The 15,792-nt window shown below is 41.4% G+C and overlaps 1 pseudogene; it reads right to left on the reverse strand.

Moving 5' to 3' along the window:
• Positions 1–5,788: 5,788 nt before the first annotated feature.
• Positions 5,789–14,688, reverse strand: LOC115174735 (sulfate transporter pseudogene; annotated as a pseudogene).
• Between the last annotated feature and the right edge of the window lie 1,104 nt (positions 14,689–15,792).

Here is a 15,792-nt window from a genome sequence, read left to right on the forward strand (position 1 = left end):
TGTAAGTAAATACAGGGACAGTCAGAAAGGCACTTCATAAAACATGATATAACAATCTCAGAGGCACTTGAAAGTACAAGAGTACATGTACATTTTTAGTAATAGATGTTTCCCTTATAATTATCTCAACATTGATTGTCTCTATATTCTACACTGTTTTGCAACTACAACAAAATAAAGGTTACACTCTACCAGCACTGATTACAAGTTCAGTCAAATGCAGCCATTAATACTGTATATATTTCTATGGCTAAACAACAGTAAAAACATACATAGAAAATAAAAAAGAATAAAGCATTAAAGGCATCAAAACCCCTGAAAACACAAAGGCTATAAAAAATTAAATGAAAAATCAAGCTTTGTTTTTGAACTGGTATCACCAAATCTTTGATATAAACTGAAACGTTCTCAGTAAATTAAAACTTCTGGCATGGCCTAAGCTGGCTGGAGTGGAGGATTCTGAGTGTCACTGAGCAGCAGTTCGGAAGGCTGTAATTGGTCAATGGAGGCATTTTTCACCTTGTCTACCTGACTGCCCTTCAACTACTACTCCCATTCAGGGCAGGGGTCACATTGACTAGCCCTACCGGCCAAACAACTCCTCTTGCAGTACACTCCCCCCAGGACGCCTGCCAATCTCTCTGTACACTATAAACTCAATCTACACAGAAACAAGTGTTTTAGTTTTCTTTATAGTAAAGGGATATAAGTAGTGTATAAAAAGTACATTTTAATAAGCTAAATCCCTGAATCATGCTTGTAATTCATCCCCACACCATCCTTCAAATTCAACACAATAATATGGACGTAGCGAGAATACACACTCCCCTGTAACGGCTTCAGTAAACATTGGATTTTGCATAGTCATCTAGGTGAGAGAACGTCGCAACTCATTGCAATGTTATTCCTGACTGGCTTCAATACATTCATCATTGCACCTATTCATGTATTCCAGGAATTAAAGCCTTCAAAGAAAATAGGAAATGGAATGCAATCATAACAGCGTATCTGAAAAAGAAAAACAATGACATTGATGTATAGTAATAGCATTACAACGACACAGCCTTTTTTGGTTCGTTAATGTGATCAACATAGTCATCGCCTGTAAAAAAACAAATATATATATTATGATCTATGTCAATGAACCTCTTACAATCTCATTCACCTTGAATGTAAATAGTTTGGTCCCAGAAAGCTAAGACAACACAATATCAATCACTACTTCAACATGTTGCAGGTCAAAAAACAATCATGTATCATTTCAAAAGCTACATAAGACTGACATTCTTATATGGTATTCAAAACAGACATCTTTAGTGACTATGACCATTCATCTTATTGACGGCAGCTCTATTTTTGCCAGAGTAACAAAGGCTCCCTAGTGGCGAAGTGGTCTAAGGCACTGCATCTCAGTGCTAGAGATGTCACTACAGACCCTGGTTTGATTCCAGACTGTATTAAAACCGGCACATGATTTGGAGTCCCATAGGGCGGCGCACAATTGGCCTAGCATTGTCTGGGATAGGGTTTGGCCGGGGTAGGCCGTCATTGTAAATAAGAATTTGTTCTTAACGGATTTGCCTAATTAAATAAAAATAAAAAAGGCAAAACAAATTCTACAACAGTAACATTCCCACTGTTTGCACAATAACTGAACATGGAGGAATAAATAAGGTGTTAAAATCATGGACCAAAACCATCTCAGAACATTGCTATTGTCCTAAAGCTTGACATTGCATAGATTATATCTTAGATGAGATTGTAACAGAAAGTTCATTTTTGTTCCACAGTCTGACAATGACAGAAAATAATATTTTCTCAAAATGTTACTATGTAGCTGTACTGTAAACATGACATTCAACTTTCAAATCAAAGAATCTGTAGTCTTGCAAAAAGTGTCTAGAAAAAGGCACGGCATCTTGGATACATTTACACATGTTCCTGTATATGGCACAATAACAATAATGGTTGAGTTTTATGTTGTTTGATATAGATACTGTATATGTACACTGAATAAGACAAAACATTAGGAACAGCTCCCTAATATTGAGTTGTTCTTCTATTTTTCCCTCAGAATACTCCACAAGGTGTCGAAAGCATTCGACAGGGATGCTGGCCCATGTTGACTCCAATGCTTCTCACAGTTGTGTCAAGTTGGCTGGATGCCCTTTGGGTGGTGGACCATTCTTGATACACACAGAAACTGTTAAGTGAAAAACCCAACAGCGTCGCAGTTCTAAACACATACCCTGTTCAAAGGCACTCAAACCTTTTGTCTTGCCCATTCACCCTCTGAATGGCACACATAGCTCCACTCCTATTCCCCAGGCGCTCTCTTTTGATGACTTCTGTAACCATAATAGCCTTGGTTTCATGCATGTTAACATTAGAAGCCTCCTCCCTAAGTTTGTTTTATTCACTGCTTTAGCACACTCTGCCAACCCGGATGTCCTAGCTGTGTCTGAATCCTGACTTAGGAAGACCACCAAAAACTCTGAAATCTACATCCCTAATTACAACATTTTCAGACAAGATAGAACGGCCAAAGGGGGCGGTGTTGCAATCTACTGCAGGGATAGCCTGCAGAGTTCTGTCCGACTATCCAGGTCTGTACCCAAACAATTTGAACTTCTACTTTTAAAAATCCACCTCTCTAAAAAAAAGTCTCTCACCGTTGCCGCCTGCTATAGACCACCCTCTGCCCCCAGCTGTGCTCTGAACACCATATGTGAACTGATTGCCCCCCATCGATCTTCAGAGCTCGTGCTGCTAGGTGACCTAAACTGGGACATCCTATAATCTAAGCTTGATGCCCTCAATCTCACACAAATTATCAATGAACCTAACAGTTACCACCCCAAAGCCATAAACACGGACAACCTCATAGATATCATGCTAACCAACTTGCCCTCTAAATACACCTCTGCTGTTTCAACCAAGATCTCAGCGATCACTGCCTCATTGCCTGCATCCGTAATGGGTCGGCGGTCAAACGACCTCCACTCATCACTGTCAAACGCTCCCTGAAACACTTCTGCGAGCAGGCCTTTCTAATCGACCTGGCCCCGGGTAACCTGGAAGGATATTGGCCTCATCCCGTCAGTAGATGATGCCTGTTTGTTTTTTTAAACGCCTTCTTCACCATCTTAAATAAGCATGCCCCATTCAAGAAATTTAGAACCAGGAACAGATATAGCCCTTGGTTCTCTCCAGACCTGACTGCCCTTAACAAACACAAAAACATCCTGTGGCATTCTGCATTAGCATCGAACAGCCCCCGTGATATGCAATTTTTCAGGGTAGTTAGAAACCAATATACACAGGCAGTTAGAAAAGTCAAGGCTAGCTTTTTCAAGCAGAAATTTGCTTCCGGCAACACAAACTCAAAAAAGTTCTGGGACACTGTAAAGTCCATGGAGAACAAGAGCACCTCCTCCCAGCTGCTCCCTGCACTGAGGATAGGAAACTGTCACCACTGATAAATCCACTATAATTGAGAATTTCAATAAGCATTTTTCTACGACTGGCCATGCTTTCCACCTGGCTACCCCTACCCCGGTCAACAGCACTGCACCCCCCACAGCAACTCACCCAAGCCTTCCCCATTTCTCCTTCTCCCAAATCCATTCAGCTGATGTTCTGAAAGAGCTGCAAAATCTGGACCCCTACAAATCAGCTGGGCTAGAAAATCTGGACCCTTTCTTTCTAAAATGATCTGCCGAAATTGTTGCAACCCCTATTACTAGCCTGTTCAACCTCTCTTTTGTGTCATCTGAGATTCCCAAAGTTGGAAAGCAGCTGCGGTCATCCCCCTCTTCAAAGGGGGGGACACTCTTGACCCAAACTGCTACAGACCTATATCTATCCTACCCTGCCTTTCTAAGGTCTTCGAAAGCCAAGTCAACAAACAGATTACCGACCATTTAGAATCCCACCGCACCTTCTCCGCTATGCAATCTGGTTTCAGAGCTGGTCATGTGTGCACCTCAGCCACGCTCAAGGTCCTAAAAGATATCTTAACCGCCATCGATAAGAAACAATACTGTGCAGCCGTATTCATTGACCTGGCCAAGGCTTTCGACTCTGTCAATCACATCCTCATCGGCAGACTCAATAGCCTTGGTTTCTCAAATGATTGCCTCGCCTGGTTCACCAACTACTTCTCTGATAGAGTTCAGTGCGTCAAATCGGAGGGCCTGTTGTCCGGACCTCTGGCAGTCTCTATGGGAGTGCCACAGGGTTCAATTCTTGGGCTGACTCTCTTCTCTGTATACATCAATGATGTCGCTCCTGCTGCTGGTGAGTCTCTGATCCACCTCTATGCAGACGACAACATTCTGTATACTTCTGGCCCTTCTTTGGACACTGTGTTAACAACCCTCCAGACGAGCTTCAATGCCATTACATCTCTCCTTCCGTGGCCTCCAACTGCTCTTAAATACAAGTAAAACTAAATGCATGCTCTTCAACCGATCGCTGCCTGCACCTGCCCGCCCGTCCAGCATCACTACTCTGGACGGTTCTGACTTAGAATATGTAGACAACTACAAATACCTAGGTGTCTGGTTAGACTGTAAACTCTCCTTCCAGACTCACATCAAACATCTCCAATCCAAAGTTACATCTAGAATTGGCTTCCTATTTCACAACAAAGCATCCTTCACTCATGCTGCCAAACATATCCTTGTAAAACTGACCATCCTACCGATCCTCGACGATGTCATTTACAAATTAGCCTCCAATACCCTACTCAATAAATTGGATGCAGTCTATCACAGTGCCATCCGTTTTGTCACCAAAGCCCCATATACTACCCACCACTGCGACCTGTACGCTCTCGTTGGCTGGCCCTCGCTAAACCCACTGGCTCCAGGTCATCTACAAGATCCTGCTAGGTAAAGTCCCCCCTTATCTCAGCTCGCTGGTCACCATAGCAGCACCCACCTGTAGCACGCGCTCCAGCAGGTATATTTCTCTGGTCACCCCCAAAGCCAATTCCTCCTTCGGCCGCCTCTCCTTCCAGTTCTCTGCTGCCAATGACTGGAACGAACTACAAAAATCTCTGAAACTGGAAATACTTATCTCCCTCACTAGCTTTAAGCACCAGCTGTCAGAGCAGCTCACAGATCACTGCACCTGCCCATCTATAATTTAGACCAAACAACTACCTCTTCCCCTATTGTATTTATTTATTTTGCTCCTTTGCACCCCATTATTTCCACTTCTACTTGTACTTTCTTCCACTGCAAATCTACCATTCCAGTGTTTTACTTGCTATATTGTATTTACTTTGCCACCATGGCCTTTTTTTGCCTTTACATCCCTTATCTCACCTAATTTGCTCACATTGTATATAGACTTATTTTTCTACTGTATTATTGACTGTATGTTTGTTTTACTCCATGTGTAACTCTGTGTTGCTGTATGTGTGGAACTGCTTTGCTTTATCTTGGCCAGGTCGCAATTGTAAATGAGAACTTGTTCTCAACTTGCCTACATGGTTAAATAAAGGTGAAATAAAAAATAGCTGTGTTCAAATACCCATACTAACACACTGTATACTACATACTTAATGAGTGTATACAGTGGGGGGAAATAAGTATTTGATCCCCTGCTGATTTTGTACGTTTGCCCACTTACAAAGAAATGATCAGTCTATAATTTTAATGGTAGGTTTATTTGAACAGTGGGAGACAGAATAACAACAAAAAAATCCATGAAAAACATGTCAAAAATGTTATAAAATGATTTGCATTGTCAGATTGTCCTTTCGCAAATTCAGAGCGTTTCGCTCTCGGAGCGCACCCTGGACGCTCTGGCCGAGGAGTAGGGTTGATCCGAGCGTTCAACGGCAGTCAAGCACCCAAGCTAACTGGCTAACGTTGGCTAGCTACTTCCTCATACAAATGAGAGCACACATCACTGACCATTTTACTCACCCTAGCAGAGCTGGTTAGGCTGTTTTCATGTCATCCAGAGCGTTGGTGACTAACTCTGCTGCTGGCAACAATTTAATTACGTTTTTTTTTACGTTTACTGACACCGACCATATTCTACAAGTGTTGAGCATTCGTAAATTCATCAGTTATTCTGCGCGAGAGTGCTCTGAAATAGGAGAAGATTGTTAATTCTGTCTATGTCCATTGAAATGCTCAATGACTATACCAATTAGGTAATAATTAAATGAATATTAAAGTCAATAAACGTTTGGTAGTTAGATAGTTAATATTATGCCTGGCAAGTTTGATGTATTAGTAGCCAACTAACGTTAGGTAACTAGCTAACATACCACGTAGCGTGTGTAACGTAATGTGTGTGTAACGTAACTTATTTGAAAAGTCATTACTTTATTACATTGCTCAACATTTTCTTAACATTTGGCATAATTTGTTATTTTCTCAAATCTGAAAACGCTGTGAAGCCACACCATTTTCTGAAGAATTTCATTATGGGCCCTAAATGCACAGAAATAGTGTACATTGCATGTATACTACATATTTTGCCGAATTTAGTACAACATCCGGGAACTTTTGGCATACTAACTATATCCATACACAGCTTAAAAACAGAGACGGAGTAAAAGCATTGGAAACATTTACATACAATACAATTCATACTTTTTGTGACCAATGTCAATCAACCTGTTAAAACATGAATGCGTTCTGTTTGTCAGTGCTTTTTATCATGTGAGACATGAGGCACATATTTACCCGGTAGATCCATGCAATAAAGGTGACGGTGGCCCCCACCATGATGGCATAGCAGCTCCTATCACAGACCGGCCCTGTGGTAGCATTCTCCAGGCCCAGTGTAGTGTTACCGCTACTCTCTGTGAGGTACCCTGCCGGGGACAGCTCCCTGTCCAACACCTGGCCCACCAACAGGCACAGCACCCCGAAGATGCCCACAGAGATGTGACGTGAGGTGCAAAGCAGGGTATAGATGATGCTGGAGTAGAAGGAGGTGTAGAGGCCGTAGATTGGGTCCTGGCCCGCCAGCAGAAAGTAGGCGATGGACTGGGGCACCAGCAGGATGCCCACTATCAACCCTGAGATGACGTCACCCAGGATCCAGTCTCTGAGTTGGTAGCGTGGTAGCCATTTTAGGATGGGGATGAACCCGAGAACCTGGGCCTTGGCTCGCTCTGAGCTGCACGTGCACTGTTTTTTTAGTTGGTGTGAAACAGCTGCCTTCCAGTTTTCCTCCTTCTTCTCCCTTCTCTCCAGCACTAAAGGGATGTGTGGTCCACTCTTCCCTCCCTCATCTGCTGAGGCACAGCAGTCTTCTTCAGCCATCATACCAGGCCCACCTTGTCCCCTTTAGATAGAAAAAGTCAGTTAAAGTCAAGACCCAGCTAGCACATTTGGTTCCTTAGAAGTTGTGGGAACACACGTTTTTGGCTTCCTATTGGTTCTGAGAACGAAGCCATACATTTCCTGACCTGTAAAACGAAACGTTTTTTATTCTGAGAACGGAAGTGAACAATTCACCTTCATTTTTGGGGGTTTGAGGGAGATACTGAGAACGTTTTACTATGGTTCCCTGAACGTTTTCCTGGGAGGTTTTATTAACGTAAATGAGATCATAAATTATAGGTTTCTTGGAGGTTTTCACTGAACGTTTCAATAAGACCTGTTTTTATCTCTTTTGAACTCCAAACACAGATAGGACATTTGCTTAGAAATTAATCATGCAAACACATTTATTTCCTTATTGTGGCATGGCGTCAGTGAGTTGAACCTATGATCTTTTGAACCAATAATCTTTTTATATTTTCGTAAAAACTACTCCACAGATATGGCTCTTTTTCAACTTGGGAATAAGATATTTACAGCCCTTAACAATAATGAATATGCTCTTGGCATCTTTTTAGATTTATCCAAAGTGTTTGACATGGTTGATCATGAAATATTACTTTCTAAATTGCATTATTACGGTTTTCATGATTATACATGTAATTGGTTATATAGTTATGTTTATGATAGAGAACAATGTGCTTATTCAAATACGTGTGCATCTACCATGGCCAAGCTATCCTGTGGTGTGTCACAGGGTTGGATAATCTGACCTTTGTTATTCCTAATCGATATCAATGACCTTGCTGCCGTGTCTTCTACCATACTTCACATGCTCTTTGCTGACAATACCAATTTGATTTTATCACACAATAATTTTGATTCACTAATTTCTGAATGGTTCCAGATCATTTGTTTATCTTTAAAATGTTTTTTTTTTTTTATCCAACTTTATTGTATTCACTAGTAAGAATAAGAAATATTTTTTTTAATAAATAAACCTCAATTGGTGGGAATGAAATGGAACAAGTCACATCCACGAGATTCCTCTTAGTTCTAATTTATGAAAACTTATTCTGGAAAAATAATTTACAATTTGTCTGTAGCAAAGTGATGAAATTCATTTGTATTAGGGTTGCACATTTAGGGGAATATTCAGAGGTCGAAACATTCCGTGGGAATATATGCAAATTAATATTAACACCATTTAAATGTAGATGTTTTTTTCATCGAACAACAAAAAGGGTATATTGAATGATCCCCAGTGATCCATTGCATCTCACAAAAAACGTTTTCAACATACAGTTAGTCGAAAGTTTACATACACTTTAGGTTTGAGTCATTAAAACTTGTTTTTCAACCACTCCACAAATTTCTGGTTAACAAACTATAGTTTTGGCAAGTCAGTTAGGACATCGACTTTGTGCATGACAAGTCATTTTTCCAACAATTGTTTACAGACAGATTATTTCACTTAAAATTCACTGTATCACAATTTCAGTGGATCAGAAGTTTACATAGTCGTGGCCAAAAGTTTTGAGAATGACAAATATTAATTTTCAAAGTCTGCTGTCTCAGTTTGTATGATGGCAATTTGCATATACTCCAGAATGTTATGAAGAGTGATCAGATGAATTGCAATTAATTGCAAAGTGCCTCTTTGCTATGCAAATGAACTGAATCCCCCCAAAAAACATTTCCACTGCATTTCCGCCCAAAAGGACCAGCTGACTTCATGCCAGTGATTCTCTCATCAACACAAGTGTTGACATGGACAAGGCTGGAGATCACTCTGTCATGCTGATTGAGTTCGAATAACAGACTGGAAGCTTCAAAAGGAGGTTGGTGCTTGGAATCATTGTTCTTCCTCTGTCAACCATGGTTACCTGCAAGGAAACACGTGCCGTCATCATTGCTTTGCACAAAATGGGCTTCACAGGCAAGGATATTGCTGCCAGTAAGATTGCACCTAAATCAATCATTTATCGGATCATCAAGAACTTCAAGGGGAGCGGTTCAATTGTTGTGAAGGCGGCTTCAGGGCGCCCAAGAAAGTCTCAATTTTGCCTAAGAACACAGCCATGAAAAAAGAATGGTACCAACACTTCCCCCGAGAGCAACTTCTCACAACCATCCAGGAACAGTTTGGTGACAAACAATGCCTTTTCCAGCATGATGGAGCACCTTGCCATAAGGCAAAAGTGATAACTAAGTGGCTTGGGGAACAAAACATCAATATTTTGGGTCCATGGCCAGGAAACTCCCCAAGACCTTAATCCCATTGAGAACTTGTGGTCAATCCTCAAGAGGCAGGTGGAAAAATCCACAAATTCTGACAAACTCCTAGAATTGATTATGCAAGAATGGGCTGCCATCAGTCAGGATGTGGCCTAGAAGTTAATTGACAGCATGCCAGGGCGGATTGCAGAGGTCTTGAAAAAGAAGGGTCAACACTGCAAATATTGACTCTTTGCATCAACTTCATGTAATTGTCAATAAAAGCCTTTGACACTTATGAAATGCTTGTAATTATACTTCAGTATTCCATAGTAACATCTGACAAAAATATCTAAAGACACTGAGGCAGCAGACTTTGCTTGACATCATGGGAAAATCAAAAGAAATCAGCCAAGACCTCAGAAAATAAATTGTAGACCTCCACAAGTCTGGTTCATCCTTGGGAGCAATTTCCAAATGCCTGAAGGTACCACGTTCATCTGTACAAACCTTAGCACGCAAGTATAAACACCATGGGACCACGCAGCCGGCATACCACTCGGGAAGGAGACGCGTTCTGTGTCCTAGAGATGAACGTACTTTGTTGCGAAAAGTGCAAATCAATCCCAGAACAGTAGCAAAGGACCCTGTGAAGATGCTGGAGAAAACAGGTACAAAAGTATCTATATCCACAGTAAAACGAGTCCTATATCGACATAACCTGAAAGGCCGCTCAGCAAGGAAGAAGCCTCTGCTCCAAAACCGCCATAAAAAAGACAGACTACGGTTTGCAACTGCACATGGGGACAAAGATTGTACTTTTGGAGAAATGTCCTCTGATGAAACAAAAATAGAACTGTTTGGCCATAATAACCATCATTATGTTTGGAGGAAAAAAGGGGGAGGCTTGCAAGCCGAAGAACACCATCCCAAACGTAAAGCACGGGGGTCGCAGCATCATGTTAAGGGGGTGCTTTGCTGCAGGACGGACTGGTGCAATTCACAAAATAGATGGCATCATAAGGACGAAAAATTATGTGGATATATTGAAGCAACATCTCAAGACATCAGTCAGGAAGTTAAAGCTTGGTCACAAATGGGTCTTCCAAGTGGACAATGACCCCAAGCATACTTCCAAAGTTGTGGCAAAATGGCTCAAGGACAACAAAGTCAAGGTATTGGAGTGGCCATCACAAAGCCCTGACCTCAATCCCATAAAATATTTGTGGGCAGAACTGAAAAAGCGTGTGCGAGCAAGGAGGCCTACAAACCTGACTCAGTTACACCATCTCTGTCAGGAGGAATAGGCCATAATTTACCCAACTTATTGTGGGAAGCTTCTGGAAGGCCACCCGAAACGTTCAACCCAATTTAACAATTTAAAAGGCAATGCTACCAAATACTAATTGACTGTATGTAAACTTCTGACCCACTTGGAATGTGATGAAAGAAATAAAAGCTGAAATGAATCTCTACTATTATTCTGACATTTCACATTCTTAAAATAAAGTGGTGATCCTAGCTGCCATTAGGTACCGAGATGAGCTCCTCAGACCCCTTGTGAGACCATATGCTGGTGCGGTTGGCCCTGGGTTCCTCCTAATGCAAGACAATGCTAGACCTCGTGGCTGGAGTGTGTCAGCAGTTCCTGCAAGAGGAAGGCATTGATGCTATGGACTGGCCCGCCTGTTCCCCAGACCTGAATCCAATTGAGCACATCTGGGACATCATGTCTCGCTCCATCCACCAACGCCACCTTGCACCACAGACTGTCCAGGGGTTGGCAGATGCTTTAGTCCAGGTCTGGGAGGAGATCCCTCAGGAGACCATTCGCCACCTCATCAGGAGCATGCCCAGGCGTTGTAGGGAGGTCATACAGGCACGTGGAGGCCACACACACTACTGAGCCTCATTTTGACTTGTTTTAAGGACATTACATCAAAGTTGGATCAGCCTGTAGTGTGGTTTTCCACTTTAATTTTGACTGTGACTCCAAATCCAGACCTCCATGGGTTGATAAATTGGATTTCCATTGATTATTTGTGTAATTTTGTTGTCAGCACATTCAACTATGTAAAGAAAAAAGTATTTAGTAAGATTATTTCTTTCATTCAGATCTAGGATGTGTTGTTTAAGTGTTCCCTTTATTTTTTTGAGCAGTGTATATATAAAATTCTTCACAATACAGTCAATTCTTCACAATACAGTTATATATATATATATATATACAAAATTCTTCACATTTTCAAACAGTCAATTTATATTTTCCAAAGGGGCTATACATTTGGTTGAGGTTCTCTCTCGCCTGAGTAGCCTCATTTCACTGCCAAAAATAAAATGAAACCATCTAGTGTTCAGTGAAATAACAACAATGTAAAATACAGGTAGCCTAGTCAAATAATTAACATCCAATCACATTAACCGTTACTTGCGGGAATTCCACTAACGGTCCGTATGTAGCCAAATGTAGCTGCTGCTCATTCCGTTTGCTCAAAAATCGATGAAATAGTTTTAAAAAAGTAAGGCCCACGTCCATAGAGACACATACCAGCTTTACTGGCAGTTTTACACCTGCACCTGTCAACGACACAATTTCTTCTGCTTCCACAAGTACATCAGATGCTAGCATCAGTAATTCTACATTTGTTGTTAGCCCAGTTAGCATGCACACTGACAGATGTGAATTTGATGCAGCCAAAGAGCTACTGCCCCCTTACCCGGGAAAGCACCGAACAACAGACAGGGACATTGGACCATTGAAGAGGCGCAAATATGATGAGAACTAATGTTACATTGATTTGGGGTTCACTTAATTTGGGAGTAGTGCATTTCCTCAGCCACAGTGTGTTATATGTAGAAAAGTACTATCTCACAACTCAATGAAACCTTCACTCTTGCGCAGACATTTAGAAACAAAACATGCCAATTTGAAAAATAAGCCACGGGAGTTTCTTGAGCGAGAATTAAGACGACTTTCGAGTAGTAAGACACGTATAAAAGCAACCAATACCATTAATAAGAAGGGGCTAGAATAGTTTTATATGGTGAGCTATCGAGTGACTAGGATAGGCAAGCCCCATACTATTGTGGAGGACTTAATACTTCCTGCTGCAGCGGATATGGCTGGGACAATGCTGGGGGAAAAGGCCCCAAAAAACTATACAGACAATGCCTTCATCAAACAACACTGTTTCATGACGCATCAGTGACATGGCAGGAGATGTTTTGAAACAATTACTCCGTCGCATACAAACCAGTGAATTCTATGCGTTACAGCTGGATGAGTCAACAGGTGTGGTGGGCCTGGCACAGCTCCTGGTATATGTCCGTTACATTTATGGGGGGTCAATTAAGGAAGACATCCTCTTCTGCAAACCACTGGAAACCGGGACAACAGGAGAGGATATGTTTAAAGTACTGGACAGCCTTGCGACATCAAATGGACTTTGGTGGTCAAGATGTGTTGGCGCAAAAGTCATGACAGGGACACATAGTGGAGTGATAATGCGAGTGCAAGCAGTTGCTCCCGACGCCACTTGGGTACACTGCAGCATCCACGAAAGACGTTTCACTACAATGAAAATGGTTAACTTTGTTAAAGCAAGGCCCCTGAACTTTCACATATTTTCTGCACTATGCAGTGATATGGGCAGCGACCATGTAACGCTTTTACAACATACAGAAGTGCGCTGGTTATCAAGGGGCAAAATATTGACACGTTTTTGAATTGAGAGACAAGCTTAAAGTTTTCTTTACTGGCTATCATTTTCACTTCTCTGACCGCTTGCATGATGACATGTTTCTCACACGACTGGCCTATCTGGGTGATGTTTTTTCTTGCCAGAACGATCCGAATCTAGGATTACAGGGACTCTCCGCAACTATATTCAATGTGCGGGACAAAATTGAGGCTATGATTAAGAAGTTGTAGCTCTTCTGTCTGCATTAACAAGGACAACACACAGGTCTTTCTATCATTGTATGATTTTTTGTGGGTAAATGAACTCAAGCTTACGGACAATGTCAAATGTGACATATTGAAGCACCTGAGTGAGTAGGGTGCGCAATTACACATTTACTTTCCCGAAACGGATGACACAAACAACTGGATTCCTTATCCCTTTCATGCCCTGCCTCCAGTCCACTTACTGATATCTGAACAAGAGAGACTCATCAAAATTGCAACAAGCGGTTCTGTGAAAATTTAATTTAATCAGAAGCCACTGCCAGACTTCTGGATTGGGCTACGCTCAGAGTATCCTTCCTTAGCAAATCACACTGTTAAGACACTGATGCCCTTTGCAACCACGTACCTATGTGAGAGTGGATTCATGGCCCTCACGAGCATGAAAACTAAATACAGGCAAAGACTGTGTGTGGAAAATTATTTAAGACAGGCTCTCTCCAATACAACCCAACATTTCAGAGTTATATGCATCCTTTCAAGCACACCCTTCTAATTAACCTGTGGTGAGTTATTCACAATTTTCGATGAACAAAAAGTTTTATATGTAAGATGGCTAAATAAAGAGCAAAAATCTTGATTATTATTATTATTATATGTGCTCTGGTCCTATAAGAACTCTTTGTCACTTCCCACGAGCCGGGTAGTGACAAAAACTCACACTCATTCTTATGTTTAATAAATGCATCGCATAGTGTGTGTGTGTGGGGCAGGCTTACAATGATGGCAACAAAAAAAAAGACATTTGCGAGTGCGCTGACCCTGGTGATAGAGGGGGTACGCAGCTGGAGGTTGAACGTTTGAAGGGGTACGGGACTAAAAAGTTTGGGAACCACTGCATAATGTTTCTAACGACTTTAACCTTGTTTTAAGAACACATTCAATAAAGTCTTTGTAATAAAGTTGTTAGGCTATCAAATTCTATATAATAGCTTTAAATATTTGTTGATAACTTTTACAACGGTAAATACAGATTACATTATGTTATGAATGGGGACCATTGTAAACATATTGCCAACGTGTGCACCACCTAATGTACTTTGTTGACAGCAGTTTAGACTACATGCGCATTTTAATACGTTACTCACCTGAGCCTGTTAGAACTCTTCGTTTATAAGGTTATTAGTAACAAAATCATTGAATACTTTATGTATCGTTCTGCAGGGATTCAGCGTAGCACTCAGCTTGTGTGGGGTACGTCATGACATTTCAGTGTAGCACTCGGCTAGTGTGGCGTACGTCATGACATATGAAGCCAAACGCAAACGCCCCCATCACGTGACACACACAGTCGATCAGAAAAAGGTTTGTATTGTATTCTTACTCTATCTCTTTCAAGGGAGAAAAACAGTCTGAAGAATCGTCCTTAAGAACATCACAACATGAATGTAGTATGTCAGTGTTATGACAATGTAATGTCTGATTGAGAAACTATACAGTGCTGCAGACGCATTCTCTTTACTGCCCCCAAATGGCATGCTGTGTAACTTTGACATGCTAGACATCCTAAACCAGGGACCCCCAATAGGCAGACCAATTATATTTGGCCCCCCAAAATGGTCATCCCAGTGTAATCAAGGTTTGAAATTATTCTATTTTTGTCAAATTCGATATCTGTTTGAGGTTATTGTGGTCAATTTGCAGTGTACAAATAATTTATAACTATGTTCCGGACCCCTGACCATCCGCCCAACAAAAAAATTACTGAATGTAATTGGGGACACCTGCCCTAAACCCAACCCATGGATGCATTGGCTTCTCTTCCAACTCCCCCTGATAGGGTAGTCAAATCTGGGTGCAGATACATGGACAAACATAGATCAAAGGCTATACACTACAGCAAGGGTTTTCAAACTTTTCTTGCCCAGGGACCCACACCCAGGCAAACCAGCGAAATTCTTCCACGAAGCTGTGAGAAAATGTTGCCATTTTTAAGCAAATCTCCAGCAATTCTACACAGTTTGGTATAGAGCTGTCAGACAAGCAAATGTTCTGCAATTCTACGCATTTTGCCATGGCTAATGCTGTGTTCCTCAGCTCAAAAATTATAAGAACATCAATGGGCATGTGCCATGAATACCCGTTTTTTGGAACTTTGATTCTCCCTGACTGTCTAGCTTTTATTTGATTTGATCAATGTATTTTCTGCATGCTTTCTATCTGGTTTTGGTCATTTAAGTTGACACTCACTGAAACGACTGCTTTTCCATCCCGAAAATGACCACTTACTGTAGATGCCCTGCCTAATTTTTTATACAGAAAAAAACTTGGTAATTGTGTCCAATTACTGTAATTTCCTTCATATTAAAGAGATAG

This window comes from Salmo trutta, chromosome 3 (assembly GCF_901001165.1).
Source record: "Salmo trutta chromosome 3, fSalTru1.1, whole genome shotgun sequence".
Classification (NCBI taxonomy): Eukaryota; Metazoa; Chordata; class Actinopteri; order Salmoniformes; family Salmonidae; genus Salmo; species Salmo trutta.